This window comes from Gracilinanus agilis, chromosome 1 (assembly GCF_016433145.1).
Source record: "Gracilinanus agilis isolate LMUSP501 chromosome 1, AgileGrace, whole genome shotgun sequence".
In the NCBI taxonomy this organism is placed as follows: Eukaryota; Metazoa; Chordata; class Mammalia; order Didelphimorphia; family Didelphidae; genus Gracilinanus; species Gracilinanus agilis.
Genome location: NC_058130.1, coordinates 211,155,845 through 211,175,250, shown reverse-complemented (window position 1 = coordinate 211,175,250; position 19,406 = coordinate 211,155,845). Strand labels below are relative to the sequence as shown.

At 38.6% G+C, this 19,406-nt stretch overlaps 1 protein-coding gene and 1 pseudogene across 1 annotated transcript in view; both read right to left on the bottom strand.

Annotated features, from left to right (window-relative positions):
* MAD1L1 (mitotic arrest deficient 1 like 1) overlaps positions 1 to 19,406 on the bottom strand; it is a 941,076-nt gene that overhangs the window by 193,815 nt on the left and 727,855 nt on the right. The window lies entirely within an intron of this gene.
* On the bottom strand, positions 1,204 to 1,579 carry LOC123234037 (annotated as a pseudogene).

The following is a 19,406-nucleotide window of genomic DNA, read 5'->3' as shown; positions in this document are numbered from 1 at the left end:
GCTCCCATCCCAGATCAGTGACATATTTGCTTGTGACTATTTCTTCTCCGAACCTTAAAATCTCATTCTTGGAATCAAATGTTCTCTTTCTCTGGAATGTTATGAGGATGAAAGAAAGGAGTGGGGAGAAAGTACTCATGAGATGGTAAAAGTACAGTGAGAGATGCCATGTAAATGCCAAAAAGAAAACAAGAGCTATGAATATATACTTGCCCACATAGCATTTCTGCAAAATCTTTTTCCACCTGCACAGTTCAACAACAGGTTTCAAGAACTAGATGAAAAACCTTCCCAAAGTTCTAATAGCTTGGGGATCTTTTTTTTTTCCTCATGAGAGGAGGGCATGGGGGTGGGAAAGGGCCACGTGCCAACCTCACAACATAAATGCTGCCCCTCTGGGATAATCTGGAAGCAGTATTTCTTGCCTTCAGTCCCCCTCCCCCCCCCTCCACAAATGGCAGTGCCTAGAGCCAGGTAGCTTTTTCCTCCCACGCTAGCAACAAAAGATTTTGTCCATAGCTGGGACAGGCAGACCATGTTTTCTCCTCCAGCAAAGCTATGTAGGGCTGAGCAGCAAACCTTCAATTATCCCAGTGCACATCTGCAAAACCTGCTCAACTGGAAACAGGCATACAGCTATTTCTAACCCTGCCTTCAACCCCCTTCCTGTCTGAAAAATCATTTTTGAAGACAAAAAAAATAAAATAAGTCACCAGAAGTTTGCTGTTCATTCTGTTTTTCCCCTCGAGCCAAATTTAACCACCACCATGCAAATCTCTATGTGATGGCCCACGCTGCCACTGCAGTAAAATAGTGCCATGTCACCTGCATATGGGCAATGCCACACATCAGATATTTATTCTTTTTATGGTTAATGAGGATGGAAGATACTCTCATTAAGTTTCCTTTTTTCAAGGCCTACCATTTTCCATAATCTGACCTAACCTAACATATACCCTGCTACTATCCAACATGAGACTCTCCACAAGGATGAGTCAGGCCAATCTCTTCCCTGTCCCTCACACAAGCCATGGTCATTCCTGGTTCCACACCCTTTGTCCATGCTGTTCTTTCCACCTGAAATGCTCTTCATAAGTTATGAAAACTAGCTAACATCCCACAATCTCAATTACTCAAGTCTACAGAGATCTCTTTTTCCTCCCTCTCCATTGGATCATTTTTCTTAATGCTTGTTTTACACCCTTAGAAAAAGATGCCCAGAATTTTTCCTCCTATGGGTTTTCATCTTGTTTCCATATGATCCGGGATACCAGCTGAGGCTGTAGGCACAATGAACCCAAACTGACAGGATAGCAGCCAGTTATTCTGCCACTTTTCCAGATCTTTCAGTTGAATGTCAAATCTGGAGCTGATTACACCACACTTGTTTAATCTGCCCATGAGGTTTACAACAATTTTTCCTGCTCTGTGATCATTGATAATTTCAAATTTGCCAATGTAACTGTGCTTCTGTCATCACAGTTAAGAACTGAACAATTACTTTAGAACATGGTATAATGAGAACCTGACTTTTCCTCAAATTGTGGATACTTCTGAGAGCATTTTCCAGGACATTCATGCGTACCGTGGTGGTGGCACTATAAGATGGCATTTATTAACAGTCACTACCTCTGTAGACTGCACTGTGCTACCCCATAAGTGAATCTCAGACAGGGTCGGACCCTTACAGGCCACTTAATAAAACCTGTACCTGGCACATTAGTCTACTCTAAAACATGGCTAAAAGGGATAAATCAAACCAATGCCTTCTGACTAAAAAAGATGAATATCTTTTTACTCTGCCATACAGTCCAATTTTTAGGCTTACATAGCCTTTTCCTCAATTGTCCTGTGGTACAAGTAGTATAAATAATATTACTTCTATTTTTTCAAATCTGGAATCTGAAACACAAAGAAGTAGCAAAACTTCCTCAGGGTTAAATAGTTAGTAAGTGATAGAGCCAGGATTCATCCTTAGTTTACCTGAGTAAATTATTTCTACTAAATGATCAGTAAATCCTGTTGCTATTATTATCACTCTTCTCCTTACTTAAATTTATATAAAGCCTTATTGTTGCAAGATAATTAACATTTATTACTTCTGTAGGACTTGGTACACCACCGTTCGTACATGGAGGTACTCTGTAAGTTAATATCCTCTTAGGATCATAGCTCACGGGTCTATATCAGTTTGCTTATTTTTACCAGCCAAGCGGAGAACATGTTATTTGAAATCATGTCACTTAAATAAATATTGTTGTAAATAAATTTATTAGAAAAAAAAAAAGCTAAAAAAGTAATAAATAAAACATGGCCGACATGGTCATCCAACTTCGGTTTGGAAACTTTCATCAAAGGAGAATCCATTCTATCCCAAGATAGGTGATTCCACTCTGCCATAGTTCTGATTTATTTAGAAGCTTTTTCCTTAAATCAGGTCTAAACTGTCCTCTTTGCAGCTTTTACCTATAGCCCCTAATTCCATCATGTGCGAAGAACAATTCTGATCCCTCTTCCTTGTGGGAATTCTTGAAATACCTGAGGAAAGCCCACATAAGTCTTCTCTTTTTCATGCTAATTATCTTTCACCTAACATTTCTTTGCTTATCTAGCCTGTTCTACTGACCTACACTATTATTATTATTTACTAGTGCTAAATACTTTTTTTTCAATCCTTACCTTCAGTCTTAGAATCAATACTAAGTACTGGTTCCGAGGCAGAAGAGCGGTAAGGGCTAGGCAATGGGGGTTAAGTAACTTGCCTGCTAGGAAGTGTCTGAGACCACATTTGAACTCAGAACTTGTTTCCAGGCCTGGGTCTCTATCCATTGAGCTACCTAGCTACCTTGTGCTAAAAGTATTTTTGATGATTATTTCCTTCTAGTACAATTTTAGGTCTTGAAGTGCTAATTTCTCTTCATTTTTACTACCCTTCCCAATTTTCACTTGAAATTCTAGTCTTTTTCTTCCTCTAAATCAATCTTGCTTTTATATTTGGTTTAGTCCTACCAAGTGGACCCTTGCTGGTACAAATGGTACAGCACTAAACCTGTAAATTAATTTTTTTTTAAACCCTGACCTTCCATCTTAGAATCAATACTGTGTATTGGTTCTAAGGTAGAAGAATGGTAATGGTAGGCAATGAGGGTTAAGTGACTTGCCCAGGGTCACACAGCTGGGAAGTGTCTGAGGCCGGATTTGAACCTAGGACCTTCCATCTCTAGGCCTGACTCTCAATCCACTGAGCCACCCAGCTGCCCTCCTGCAAATTAATTTCAGTAGTATCATCACTGATATTATACTAGTACTCAACTCAATTATGAACAATGACTATCTTAATTAAGATATTATTTTTTTAACAGCTTTGTAATTGTACATACCTAAGTCTTAAGTGTTTCAAAGCTTGATTCCTTAACATTTTTATACATTTTGTAGTTATTTTGAATGAGATTTCCAAATTTTTCCTCTTGGATTTTGTTATGACTATATTGATAAGTGGATAAAGTTTGTGGATTTATTTTGTATTCTGATGCTTTATTGAAGATACTGGTTATCTGTTTCTTTATTGATTCCTTTGGGCCTCTGATTTTTCAAATATCAGCGATGGGGGGTTCAGTAATCCCATTTGCCAGTTCTTTTAGCATTCTCAGTTATATCTCCTCTAAACCTTGGGGCTTGACTTTACAAAGCATGGCCAGGTGTTCTTTTACTTTATCTTGGATATTAACTCTTTATAAGCATTTTTCTTTATTTTCTAGACCAAAGATCACTCTTGTTGGCAGAAAAAAAAGAGAAGCTTTGAGTATCTCTGCCTTATTTCCACTATCTCTTACTATGATTCTATCCACCTTCACTAGTTGTCAAATCCCTTCTTTGATCTCTTTTCTATAACTTAAAAAAAAAAAAGGTCCAACCTTTTCAGTTGTCCCAATTTTTTTTTGAGTCTCAGTCAATTCTGAATTTCAATACTAATGCTGTTCTTCTCATAGGCCTGTACCATGCTTTTTGCCTTCATTTCTCTTATTTATATTTTGCTGGGCATATTTGTTATAAGGTGTTCCCTTTCCCCTGGGAAGAAGAGAAAATAAATGCTTTTCAATTGAAAAACAAAATAAAACATTAAAATCCAAGTTTATTACTGGTTTTACATTCCTAGGTTCTATAAGAACAAATCTTGAAAGAGATCTTTAAGCCAACTTCCCTTCTTTCTCCTTAGTAGCCCTGGGTTTCCTTTTGGGCTTCACAAATTCATTTTTAGGAGTTTCCCATCACTCCTGGCCAATTCTCCCTTGCAGAATTTTATGTGATGAGGTCTTACCTACTCTTTCTCAGAACCATTTGAAATCCACTCTCTTTGAATCTAGCCTGTATGGCCTACCATGTTTGTCTTCCCTCTCCTCCATTACACATTTTAACATGGAATGGCTGCCTTCTTCTACAGTCTCTCCCTCTTGGGAAGAATCAGAGTCAGAAAAGAAGGCACTCTGTTTGGTTCCTTTTCCTGTTCAGAGGATCTGTAGTGAAATAAAATGGCTTTTGTTTCTGCCTCCTTTCTTCACCCAAATGCCCCCCATCACTTAACAACCGATTATATGCCTTTTCTATTGTTTTCTTGCAGTTTAATGTATTTTGGTCCTTACTCCTATACCTATATTCTAGGTTTCCTGAGGGCAAGGAATCAGATCTTCTTTTCTCTGTAGTATTTCTCACTCTACTGGGTCTATAATGGATTCTAGATAAATAACTTATTTTTAAAGGTAAATTTATTTATTTTTGTTATAAGGATATTTTATTTTACTAATTACATGGGACAACCAATTTCCTGATAAATTTTCTGAAATTGTATGATCCAAATTGTCTCGCTCTCTTTCTTCCCTCCCCATTCTCAGAGTTGGTGAGTAATTCAATCTGTTTTATACATGTATTATGATGCAAAACATATTTTTGGAAGAGAATAATCATATAAAACCCAAATCCTCAAATGAAAAAACAAAGTAACTAAAGTGAAAAATCATGTGTTTTGATCTGCATTCTGACTTCAACAGTTCTTTCTCTAGAGGTGGATAGCATCCTTTGTCATAAGTTCCCTTAGGATTGTCCTGGATCATTGCGTATTGCTGCCAGTAGCTAAATCTATCACAGTTGATCATTTCACAATATTGCTGTCACTTATATAATGTTCTCCTGGTTCTGCTTATTTCAATTTGCATCAGTTCATGTAGGTCTTTCTGAAATCATCCTGTTCATCACTTCTTACAGCATCATCATATATGACAATTTGTTCAGGTACTCCCCAGCTGATGGACATCCCTTCAATTTCCAATTCTTTGCCACCACAAAAAAAAGCAACTATAAATTCTAATTTGTTACAAAGCACAATCAATGTTTTCATATAACTATAAACAAAAATTCCTAGTACTTACTATTGTCTAGATAATTTTTAAAAAACTTTTATCTTCTGTCTAAGAATTGATATCCAAGGCAGAATACTGGTACAGGTTAGGCAATTGGGATTAAGTGACTTGTCCAGTGTCACACAACTAGGAATTATTTGAGGCCAGATTTGAACCTAGGACTTTCTGTGTCTAGGTCTGGCTCTCTGTCCATTGAGCCATCTAGCTGCCCCTTCTCTGGATAATCTGAACTATTAAAGCAAAGGAAAAGCCTCAGAGCCAGAGACAAAATGCAATAAACAAACTAGGCTAAATATTGAGCACCAGGAACTCTGCTGTGCCTTCTTCACATTTGGTAGCAAGGAGCAATGAGACAAGAATTCTAGATTCAGAGTGAGGAGAATCTGGCTTCACACATAATAAAGCCACTGTATAACCTTGGGTTGCTCATTTAATACCTGACCCTCAGTTTCCTCAACTGTAAAATAAAGGGGTTGAATCAATCAACACAATCCAATGGCATTTATTAAATGCAAACCACTGTTCAAGCACTGGCGATAAAAGGACAAAAGCAACATCCATTCTTGAATTCGAGAAACTTGCTACATTCTACGTGCAGGAAACAACTTTGTAAATAGAAAGGCACATACATTGAGATGGAGGGAATATTCACAAGTAAGAGCATTAAGAGAAACTTCCCATAGGAGAAGGAACATGATCTGAGAAAGTGGGGGGATTCTCTTCTGAGAGCGACACAGCACCAGGCCTTGATCCCGCGGCAGATATTTCAGGACTGTTCAAGTATATGTGGTTGTTTAAGGATGCTATATGGGAGTAATGGTGGGGGGAAATACTATCACCTGCTGTTAGCCTTAGGTGAGATGAGAACAGGTTTCTATTCTCAGTCTACCAGCACAAAAGTAAGAATATTATAAGTCAATGTCAACTGAAGATATGTATCACTGATTGCACCCCTAGTGAAGGAAGACTGAAAAATTAAGAAGTCTCAGTGGGTGCAGAAGAGCTGTCCATTTGAGGCCTAATCTTTTGCACTAGATACAAGAAAAAGCCCTATGAAAATCTATTTGTGAACTTAATATGCTGGGCCTACAACCAGAGAAGGAATGAAGTTACTCATTTTCTTTCCTTCTCTAAAAAGTAAAAAAAATATAGGGCAGCTGGGTAGCTCAGTGGATTGAGAGCTAGGCCTAGAGACAGGAGGTCCTGGGTTCAAACCCGGCCTCAGCCACTTCCCAGCTGTGTGACCCTGGGCAAGTCACTTGACCCCCATTGCCCACCCTTACCAATCTTCCACCTATGAGACAATACACCGAAGTACAAGGGTTAAAAAATAAATATAAGGGGTGAAAGAAAGTTTTTGGTTGAATATTAAACGGTTGGTCATCAGGGGATTGAACAATTATCAATCCCCAATTAAGAATAACCTCAGTTTAAAATGACTTTTTTGGAAGTTTATTTACAAATATATAGAGAGAGTGGAAGTAGAATGAGGACACAGGTAGATGGTTTAGTAGAGAGCCCAGAGATAGGAGGTCCTGAGTTCTGCCCTCAGAAACTTCCTAAATGTAAGATCCCAGGCAACCCAATTGCCTAGCCCTTACCACTTTTCTGCCTTGGAACCAATGCACACTATTGATTCTAACACAGAAGGTAAGTTTTTTTTTTTTAAACAAAGAAATGAAGTCACCCATTTTCTTTCCTATTCTATAAACAGAAAGAATAAAGTCAAAAATGAAGAAATAAAGTCATCCATTTTCTTTCCTCCTCTGTAAAAGGAAAGAATGAAGAAAAATTGAAGGAATGAAGTCACTCATTTTCTTTCCTCCTCTATAAAGTAAAATGGTTAGAGTGGATTTCACTAAGGCCCTTCCCTTACATTTTGGTCATATAATTTCATCTGGTGGCTTATGGAGAAAAGTCCATGGAGGGGGGGTGAGAGGGGAAAGGTACATTTTTTGCACATTTCCTGAGATGGATAATGAAGGAGAAAAGAGGAACATGAGCACCTAGAAACGATTTCCAGTGGCCCAATGAGGACTGCAGTTTCTTCATCTGGTGTGCAAAGAGTAAAATAAACACAATAGGAGAATCAAAATGCTGGACCAAGAAATGTCCTTTGAGATGATCTTGTCCAACTTTCTTACTTTGTATAAGAAGATTCAGGCAAGTTATAATATTAACTTGTTCAGGTCACTCAGTGGTTGGTGCTGAGCCAGAACTAGAATTTAGGTTATCACTTTTGACTCTCAGTCCATTCATTTTCCACTCTAAAGGATCTTAGAAAGCTTTGCCAGGATTAGCCTAGGTTAACAAATCTGTATAGTAGGAAATTGAAATGGGAGTTTGCTCCTCCATCAAAATCCCAAACCAAATCTCAGTGCCTCTATGATGTCTGAGTCACTAAACTATCTATCCATGATTCTTCTCCATCTCAGATGTCTGAGCTAAGGAAGCCATATGGAGAAAGGTTTATGGGGTCCTGGGGAATTTGGGATTCACCAGAACATGCCTAGCTTCTATTCCCATTCCCATGTTAGACTTCTCTGAAGAAACCCTTGACTGAAAGAGATAGCTGCAGTGGGACTGAGTAATTTGTAGACTGGATTTCACTGTTGTATAGATGCTTTCTGAAAATGTGTATGGACACTGGTTATTGGTAGGCTGAAGGTGAAGAGGTCAAAATGCCCCTCAGCAGCTGATCCTTTAATAGGCAAGGAAAGCACCTGCTTCTGCCATCAATAGTTTGAGATGTGTCCCATAGCCTGAGTCAGAGAAAGGAAGAAGCTGGCACCAGAGCAGAAAAAAAAAACTTGGCTAGGTTTCAGGACTTCTTCTTAGAGTGAATGTGTAATGGAACAAGGCTGCCAGTCGTCTGTGCTTTGTCGCTGGGCACAAAGGGTAGACAAGTTACCTGACGACAAGGCAGGAGTCAGAAACCCCTCCAGTGCCATTTTGGGGGCTTCTCTAGGATCTAAGGCAGGAACAGTCAGTGAACTAGCATTAAAAAAACAAAAACATAAAAACATCCTTAACTTCTGTCTTAAAATCAATACAATATTGGCTTCAGGGTAAGAGTCATCAGGGCTAGGCAAATGGGGTTAAGTGATTAAATAAGGATCATACAGCTCATAAGGCTGAGGGAAGATTTGAACTCAGAACCTCCCATCTCCAAATCTGGCTCTCTGTCCACTGAGCCACCTAGATGTCCCTCAACTAGCATTTATTGAGCCTTTAGTTGATGTCAGACACTGTGTGTGCTAAGTGTTGGGTATGCAAAGAAAGGTAACTCTCTATCCCTGTCATCAAAGACCTCACATTCTAATAGGATATATAAATACATACAAAAAAAAAAACAGAGTAGAAGGAAGAGAACCTCTGAGGGAAGGTTCATGGAACAGAGCCTGAAAAAGATCTCTTGTGGAAGATGATTTTGCACTGAATTGTGAAGGAAGCTAGGGAAACTGAGAAGTGGAGGTTCATTCGAGGCATGGGGGCCAGCCAGTGAAAAGGAGTGAAGACAGCAGATGGAATGTTGTGTTGGAGGAACTGATAGCAGATCAGTGTAGCTGGATCATTGGATGAGTAAAGTAGAATGAAAGATGAGTAGACAGGAAAAGCAGGAAAGATCAGGTTAGGAGAGGCTTTATATTTCAAGGACTGACATTTGATCCGGTAGGGAACAAGGGACTTCTGCAGCTCAGCGAGCAAGGGAGCAATGGCAATGGTAGTGATATGGTCAGACCTATGCTTTAGGAAAATCACCTTGGCAGTTATTTAGAGGATGGGTTAAAATGGGAAGAGACTTGAAGTTGGAAGCCCAGACCAGAAATAAAGCTACTAAAGCATTCCAGGGGAGCAGTGATGAGGGGTTGAACTAGGACTGCAACTGTATTTAAGGAGAGAAGTTCTTTAGGGAAATTGGAGGGTTGACTCCAACCTGGACACCACATTCAAAACAAGAAACAAAAGAAATAAGATAAAATGGATAAGAAAAACAAGATCTTAATAAGGAAAACTACTTGTACAAAAATATTCATAGCCATGCTCTTTGTGATGGCAAAAAACTGGAAAGCGTGGGGGTGTCCATTGATTGGGGAATGGCTGAACAAATTGTAGTATATGTTGGTGATGGATTACTATTGTACTGAAAGGAATGGTGAACTGAAGGAGTTCTATATGAATTGGAAGAACCTCCATGAACTGATGTAGAGTGAAAGGAGCAGAACCAGAACATTGTACAAAGAAACTGAAATATTGTGGCACAATTGAATGTAATAGACTTTTCTACTAGCAGCAATGCAATGGTCCAGGAGAATCCAGAGGGACCTAGGAGAAAGAATGTTATCCACATGCAGAGAAAGAACTGTGGGAGCAGAAATGCAGAAGACTATGATCGATCACATGGTTCAATGGGGATATGACTGGGGTTTTGGCGTTAAATGATCACTCTATTGTAAATATAAATAATATAGAAATAGGTTTTGAACAATGATACATGTAAAACCCAGTGGAATTGCTTGTCAGCTCAGGGAGGGGGGAGGGAAGAGGAATGGGAAAAATCATGAATCATGTAACCATGGAAAAATTTTCTAAATAAATAAATTTAAGTTTAAAAAAAAAGAAAGAAAAACAAAATCTCAAACCTATGCTCAAAATCTCTACATATCATTCTTGCTGGGCCAGGGCAGATTAACAAAATCTTGAGGCCGCACAATAATGGGGAAAGTTGCTGAGTTTGAAAGAACTAATGTCTTACAATTAGGAAACCTGACATGAAATGCCTCCAAATACAAGTTTCCCAGCCCGAGACTGCTAGCAATTCCCTTCCCTATATTCATAATTGATACCAGATGGTGCTACAAATTTGCACAATGGTTCCTGAAAAATTAATGAAATGATTAAAATTTCAGTCTCTCTTGAGATGGAAGGAGTTTGGACAGGCACTGGCTATACTGTTACAATCTAGGCCTGAGGGATATCTTGGGGAAGTTGGTCAAACTATTGCCTATTTCACCCCTCCTCCTCTGCAAACTCTATTTGGAAACAGGAAGTGGGAATTCTCATCATTTTGGTTTGCCAGTATTTCCCTGAGGAATGCTATTTGGGGGAGAGGTAGTCAGGGAAAAGTGGTATGCTGGTTCACTTGATAAACATCCAGTGTTCCTCTGATTATGATTAGTTCTTTAAATGAAGGGAAAAATTCCTAAGGGTACTTCTGCATTGATGACTAACAGAGGATAAAGACTAATGGTATCACAGAGAGAGGAATGGGCCCCAAATATTACAATATTTTATTTCATCCTATTCTTCTTATACTCTTTCTACCTTCTTTCCTTTATGGAAAACTGAAGTTTCCCTGGGGAAATACAGCCTCCTTGTCCACTCTCTCCAATGTCCCTTGACATAATGGGCCAGAAGGAGCAGGCATGCTCCTTATCCTCAGAACCATCACACAGAAACCTCTCCTCTTTTGAGATTCATTCCATACCAGTCAGATCTTATAGCAATCATCTATTGGCCTCCTATTAATTTTTCTTTAAGAAATCAGTAAATGAATCATAGTCCTTTTCTCCATCTGATCTCTACTCTCTTAATCAGAGACTTCATTCTTCTTTTTTCCACTGTCATCTTGGCAGAAAACATTAATCACACATATGGCCTCTACTTCTCTACATTCCATTTACTTCTCAAATTCTTGAAATCTGGCTTTCAAGATATGTATTCAATGAAAAACAATCACTTCAAGATTACAAACAATCCTTAACTTCCTAATCAAAGTCCTCATTCTCCTTGACTTCGGTAGCTTTTGATACCATGAATACTATACCATTCCCAGTACATTGTCCTCCCGTGGCTCTCATCACACTACTGTTTTTTTCTGGATCTTTTCCTCCCTTTCCGACCATTTCCAAACAATCTTCTTTGCTGGAAATTGTCCGTCATCTATTGTACTCTTATCATGTGTGTCCCCTAAGAATATGTCCTAAGCCCTCTTCTGTCTTTTTTTAAAAATGTTTTCCCCTTTGATGATTCCATCAGTTACTTCAGGTTCTTGTGAATCTAGGTATAATCTCTCTTCTGAGCTCTAGTCCCAAATCTCCAAATGCCTAATGAACATTTTTCTTCCTGTATGCTATTCTATTAGCACCTTAAACTCAACTGTCCAAAATGGAAGTCATCTTTAGGTATTATAAGCAATACAATGATTCAGGACAAATCTGAGGGGCTTATGACAAACAATGCTATTCATATCCAGAGAAAGAAGTGATAGAACCAGAATGTAGATGAAAGCATATGATTTTTCGATTGCTTATTTGGATTTATGTTTGAGGGGTTTGGTTTTATAAAATTAATCATTTATAAAAATGAACAATATGGAAATAAGTTTTGTTTGATAATACATGTATAACCCAGATTGAATTGCTTTCCAGCAATGGGAGGGGGAAGGGAAGGGAGAGAGAGTGAGTGAGCAATAAGTTCGATCATATATCTTAGGAAGACTTGTGTGGAAATGTGTTATTATATGCAATTGGTTAAAAAAAAAGAATTGGACGTCATCTGTCCTTACTGTCACCAAATTTCCTTATTTCTAGTAAAGGTACCATCATTCTTCTGTTATTTAGATTCACAACCTGCAAGTCATGCTTGACCTTTTCCTTTCCTTCATGCCCACTGCAATATCCACAGATCTACCCTGTTTTATCTATTTTCTTTCCATAACATCTCTAGCCTCTGTCTCTTCTCCATTCACAGAGCCAACATCTTGGTTTGGGCACCTTTTGCTTGGCCTGCCACAACAGAGGGCTCTTTTAGCTCTAACTCTAAGTTCCTCTCTTCTTTTCTTTGATAATCCACTTGGTCTTCATGCTTTCAGCGACTTCCCCCCCCCCCACCATCCAAACACTAGACAACTGCCAAAATATCTATAATGTAAAAGTATATAATTTCTCTAGATTAAAAAACTTAGTGGTTCCCTTTTGCCTTGAGAATAATATTCCTATAATCTGGATCCTCATCTACTATTACATACTTAATGCCTCTCTCTTCCCTTCCTTTCTGCTAATTACAGTCAAACTATGCTACTAGTTATTTCCTCAACTCAGAATTCCATCTTCCAACTCTGGGCCTCTGCAAAGCTTTCACCCATGCTTGAAATATCCATCTTCCTCACCTACTTCTCCCAGAATTCTTATCTTTTTTCACAGCTCAGACCATGTATAACCTTGTACATAAAATCTTTCTTATTGTATCATGTTACTGTTCTCTCTTCTCAAATGGCCTTGCTTTTACTGATCTGTGTCCAAAATATATCACCCATGTAAACTCCATGAGGGAAGATAGCAGGGTTTTTTGTTCTGATTGTTTGTTCTTTGTATCCCTAGCACCCAGTACAGTGCCTTAGATATAGAAGGCATTTATTAAATCTTTGTTGAATTGAAAGAAGCACAAAAAATTTTCAGGTTTTCAAAATATTTGTAACCCAGAGTTTTCAATTAAATAATTACAATGATAAGTGGAGGAAAAGATTCAGACAGATTACAAAACGAAGGTTTAGTGCTAGAAAAGATGAAGTAGCTATAAATTATTTTTTATATATCTCTTGATGGCAAATTCCTTCCTTCCTTCCTTCCTTCCTTCCTTCCTTCCTTCCTTCCTCCATTTCTCCCTCCCTCCTTCCCTTCTGTCTTAAAATCAATACTATGCATGGGTTCTAAGACAGGAAACCAGTAAGGGCTAGGCAATAGGTTAAGTGACTTGCCCAGGGTCACACAGCTAGGAGGCTACATTTGAACTTAGGATCTCCTGTCTCCAAGCTTGGCTCTCTATCCACGGAACCAGCCAGCTATTCTGACTTGGTCTATTTTGAGAGCCTTCCAATAGGTCTTGTTATTCTGCTCCCCTTTTCCTCTGGTAAATCCTTTCTGCCTCAGTTATTTCTTAAGTAATCTTTTTAGGACTACATATGACTGACCAAAAATTCCTGTCCTTATAATAGTAGTCAGGTTGTATAACTCTGTTGCTACAAAAAAAATTTTTTGCAGGGGTTTAGGGAGGTAAAATAGGAATCAAATGTAGAAAGTCTGATATGTGATTAATTGGGAGAAGACAAGATCTTCAGGCTTGAGGAGAAACAAGGTGCTGCCTGAAAAAAAGTGGCTTTTGTTACCAAAGGAGAAGAGCCAATCTCACTCAATGCAAAAACAAACAAAGCCCTAAGAAACACACACACACACACACACACACACACACACACACACACACACACACACACAGCCTTATTCTTCTTGACACTTTTGACAATGCTATATTCTGTCTAAGGGGAAACTCCACTGTATAGACCAAAGTTGACACGTGAAGCCCTCTCTTGGGGGGCAAGTCTCCATTCAGATTGCAATGCTGGCCCGGCCTGGCATGGCACTAGAAATGTTTATGGGCAATTTCCAGGCTTATGTGTTGACAGGTGGTATAGCCTGACCTGGGATCATGTTATGACTTGCCAGATAGCACAACAGTATTTTAAAAACAAAATAAACTCCCCAAACCACCTTTCAAGCAATTGAAAAACCTCAAAGGCCTTTTTCTAAAGCAGTGGTTCGTAACCTTTTTGTGTGTGTAATAGACCCCTTTGGCAGTCTGGAGAAGAACTATAAATCCATTTTCGGAATAATGCATAAAGTAAAATACATAGGAATGCAAAGGAAATCAATTATATTAAGTCCAGTTATCAAAAGAATTAAAAAAAAACCCATACATTTATGAATCTCGAAGAACCCATGATCTTAAGGAAATATTGAAGGCCACAAAAATGAGGCAATGTGCAATTTATAAGCCTATTTCCTACCTTCACAGAACTCTTCCACCTCCCTTTATCATCTCTTTTTGAATTCTGATTTTCTTCTCCTTTGGCTGGGTGACAGACCTGAGAGCTATACAGGTGTACAACAATGCCCCACAGCAGCCAACAAAGGTATTGCTCCAGTAGTCCTTACCCACCTTTCTTCTCTATATATTTTTCTCTCCCCTACAAGACAAGCTCTTTGAGAGCAGAGGTAGTGCTTTATTCATCTTTATACATCCTCCAGGGCCTAGCACAGTGTCTTGTAAATAGTAGGCATTTCATAAATGGTTGCTGAATTATTACTTGAATGTACAAAGAAACTTAAAATACAATAAAGAGAAAACAAATGATTGTTAATTTTTTAAAAAATTATTTTAGCTGGCTGTGTGACTCTGGGCAAGTCACTTAACTCCCCCCCCCCCGTTTCCCTAGCCCTTACTGCTCTTATGCCTTAAAACCAATATACAGTATTGATTCTAAGACTGAAAGTAAGGATTTTTAAAATGAGATGTGCTACAAAGTAACACTAGACTCCATGGAACAGACACACAAATTCATCTCATTACTTTCACGTCACATCGTATAAACATGAAAAGATAGCTGACTACAAGGAGCAGTACATGCTAATTGCCAAGCAAATGGTAGAGATGACCAGCACTCTAGTAGTACAGAGGAAGGAATCATTGTGAACTGGAAGTCATTAGGAAAGGCTTGACAGATGAACATTTTTATCAATGACTTGAATTTGCACCGAGAAGTGATACTTATTAAATCTGTGGATGACTGAAAGCTGAATCAAATGGTCAGTATTTTTGATGACTGAATTGGGATTCAAATGACCATTACTGAGTAGAAACAAAAGGTCAAACAGGATGAAATATGACAGCAAGAAAGATAAAAATCTGAATTTAGCTAAGGAAGGTGATACTGCCACAGAATTCTACTACACTAAAACCACTTCATCCAATCAATCACTCTGTATTTATTAAGCATCTACCAGGTGTCAGGCACTGTGCTGGAGATATGAAGAATGAAATAATAGCTGCTTGTAATGAGATTTCATTTTAAGAAGGAATATGTTAAGTACATATAAAATCTAAGTAGCAAAAAATAAATACAAACACATATGAAGTATTTAAGAGCATTGGGGAGTTAGGTGGTACAGTGGATAGAACGCTGGTTCTGGAAGAAGACCTGAGTTCAAATCTGGTCTCAGACACTTACCAGCTGGGTGATGCTGGAAGTCACTTCATCCTGATTGCCTCAGTTTCTTCATCTGTAAAATGAGCTGGAAAAGGAAATGGCAAACCACCCCAATATCTTTGCCAAGAAAACACCAAATGGGATCAAAAAGAGTCAGACACAATTGAAATGACTGAACGGCAACAACAAACAAAAGTTAAGAGCATTATGTCCAGCTTTGGGTATCTGGTCATTTCAACCATTTACTCATTCATAGAGAGATGTAAATGAAACAGTATCCAAAAGGAAGCAACCAAATATAAGGAGGATTTGGGAAACTACAAGATTATGAAGAATACTTGAAAGAATTGGAGAAATGTCCTCTGGGGAAGACATGGGATGAGTGAGGGGGTCAGGATAATTGTCTTCAAACATTTAAAACGCTGTCATAAAGCTCCCTTTCTAGGAAGCTTTTATGTTTGTGTGCTTTCAAAGGGCAGAAATCAGATGAATGGTGAAAGGTAGCATAAAGGGCAGATTTCAGTTCAAAATAAGTAGGAACTTTATTGCTCATGGAAAGCTGAATAACCATTTCTCAATGAAACAGGGATTATGATATTGGCTGAGATACTGGGCTAAATGACTTCTACATTCTCTTTAAACTGGATTCTATAATGGTATGAAGTGGAACCTGGTTTAGACTTCCATGGATGGAGAGAAGGTAAATAGATAGAGAGAAGTAGGAAAGATCACTCTACGCATCATGAGAAAAGAATGAGAGCAAGAAAATATAAAGGAACAGTAGGAGAACAGCAAAAGGACCAGTTTGTCAAGAACAAGTCTCGGAATGGAGGGAAGGTCTAAGATGGGCATTAAAGAGAATCTTGAGTCCCTGGAGAGACACTAGAATGTATGCTACAGGCAATAGGGGAGGTGATAAAGGACTTTTTTTTTAATACTTATATTCTGTCTTAGAATCAACACAAAGTATTGTTTGCATAATTTGGCAAATTAACTTCTTGAAAACAAGGTAAAAGAATGTTAAGAGCTAAGAAATTGGGGTTAAGTGACTTGTCCAGGGTCACTCAGTTAGGAAACATCTGAGGTCACGTTTGAACCCAGGGCCTCCTAATTCCAGGGCTGGTGCTCTATTCATTGTGCTAACTAGCTGCCCCAGTGCTTAAAGGTTTTGAACAGTGACATAGTGTCATGGGTCATAGGATCAAAAGACTGTAGAGGATATCCAGTATAACCCACCTTGCAGATCAGAAACCCGAGTCCTGCAAACATGAAATGATTTGCCCAAGGTCAGGATTAAGAACTAGAAAGGGATTTAGAATGAGAAAACATGAGAAAAGGCTACTCTCTTAAAGGAGAAGAAGCTTAAGGCAGCAAAAGATGTTTATCAGTTCTTAGAATTTCAGACCTCCTGGAAAAATGGCTTGGTAGTGTCCTTTGTAATGGTGGCACAGACACGTCTTCCTTAGAGAATGTTCTTGTTCAGTTTCTGTGTGATCACTGGGAGATATCACATTAGAACTCTGTCACCTGTACAGGAGGAGTACAGTAAGATAGGACCAGGCCTGAGACTCAGACAAACAGAGGAGATGAGAGCTTCGGCACAAACTAATCAGGATAGTCAATCACTCTTGGATGTGCTGGGAGTTTATTTCTGAGATCCTGCCTTCCTGAAAACTACCCCCAAATTAACTGACTATTTTGTACTCTGCAGATAAATAGGATAAGGCTGAAAGGTCACTATTCAGGAATTTACTGAGATTCCAGATCCATCAGAGCCTGGTTATTATTCTGCTTGTTGCAGCTCCCATTCTGCCCAGCTGGGCTTCATAAATAGTGGTCAGCCTCTGCCAGAATGAAACTATCATTCTAATGGGAGTATGGGGAGAAAGGTTTTGTTGGTTTACTTGCCAAAGACACCTTTCTGGTTTGATGAGTCCCCTACACCTGTGCAGATGTCATTGGACTAAGGTCAAATGCCAAAAGGCAAGAAAGGAGGACAGTAGGCACATGCTTGGAGGCAAAGAGCGGCTAGAAGTTTGCTCCTGGACTAACGGAAGAAAAGTCAGTTTATAGCATGATTTAGAATCTCTGAGCCAGCTTCTCCAAAATCATCAACTTTAATCCAATCCAACAAGTATTGAAATGTCTTCTATGTACCTGATCCTATGCTAGGACAAAAAAAAATGCTTGTTTTCAAGGAGTTAATATTCAACAGGGAGGTTGGGAATAACAGTGATAAGTATATACATAATAACTTGAGGTGGGAAAGACTATTAGTAACTAGGGAAATCTGAAAAGGTCAAACTGTATTGAAGCAGAAAGCTGAAATATTCTTTACAACCATTGCAACAAGTGGGCATCCAGGGTCTCTGCTTGAAAAATTTTCACAATGGGGGCAGTTGAGTGGCAGAGTGGATAGAGAGCCAGGCCTAGAGATGGGAGGTCCTGAGGTTCTGACCTCAGACACATCCTAGTTCTGTGACCCTGGGCAAGTCACTTAACCCCCATTGCCTAGCCCTTAATTCTCTTCTACCTTGGAACTAATACACAGCATTGATTCTAAGATGGAAGGTAAGTTAAAACAGCAGCAACAACAATATTTTTAGCTCCTTCTTGAGAACTCTTAGATTTCTGCCCTACTGGAAGTGTGGTCATTTTGGGTAAATTTCTCGTCTTTGAATTCATTTTATATGGTAGGTAGAGGTGGGGAGTAGATGATTGTCAACAGTGAGCTTCTGATGTATACAGTGCTTTAATATATATGCATATATATGTATATATGAATATATATAATTTAAACTGATAATAAAATTGCCCTGCTGTGCTTCCTTCTGAACTTTTCTGCTCTCTTCTGTATTTTTACATTTTTTCATCCTGACTTCCTTTCTCTGTCTTTACACACACACACACACACACACACACACACACACACACACACACACACACACACACAAAATATAGTACAGCCTTGTTTCTTTATATAACTTCCTCCATTTCCTCCTGAGGTTAGTTAGTCTGTGTCATCAGATTTTCATTCTTGGGATCATCCCATTCATGTTCAATCAACTTTTCTTCTAGCAGGGGTTCTTAACCTGGAGTTGATAGAATCTGAAGGGATTTGCGAAAAAATTCCAGATCTATGAACTTGGATGGAGGAGAATTACATTTTTATTTTTACTGACCTATAAGGGAAGCTTTTCTTCAGTCATTATGAAAGTCCTGAGAAGTGGTTAATGACACCAAAAAGGCCAATAATCTTTGCCCCATAGTACTATGGGTCAGGAGAAGCTACTAATTTTTTCTCTGAATTCATTGCAAGTTGCTCTTCTAAAACTAGCATGAATGCCAAATGCCAAAGCCAGCCCAGATTTGATTTCCTTATCTGTCTTAAATTTGAAAGTGGACAGTCAACTTTCCACCAAAGCTCCTGCCATTTCTACTGTGGTAACCTACTCTTCTCTGTCAGCCCAAATTAGGTCCAGAATATCAGACTCCCCATTACTTCTTTTAACTTTTAAAGAGCTAAAAGATCACTGAGGGAAATCAACAATTTATAAGTTATTTTTAACAGATTTTTACTGATATGTTTTTATATTATCTATGTTTCCCAATGTATCCTTCTACTCTCCCTGCCCCAGAAAAGCCATTCTTTATTACAAAGAATAAAAAAGAAGGAAAAAAAGTCCAATTCAGCAAAACTAACCAACATATCAAAAAAGTCTGGCATTAAATGTGGTATTCAATACCCATAATTCCTCCTTTTTGCCAAGAAGAGGGAGGAGGTGCTTTCTCATATCTCTTCTTTGGGGCCAAGCTTAGTGATTATAACTTTACTTCATTATTTTGCAGCAAGTTTCTCTAATAAAGGTTTGATGTCCCAGATATATAGGGAAGTGATTGAAATACATGAGAAAAAGAAACATTTTTCAAAAGATAGTCAAAAGATACAA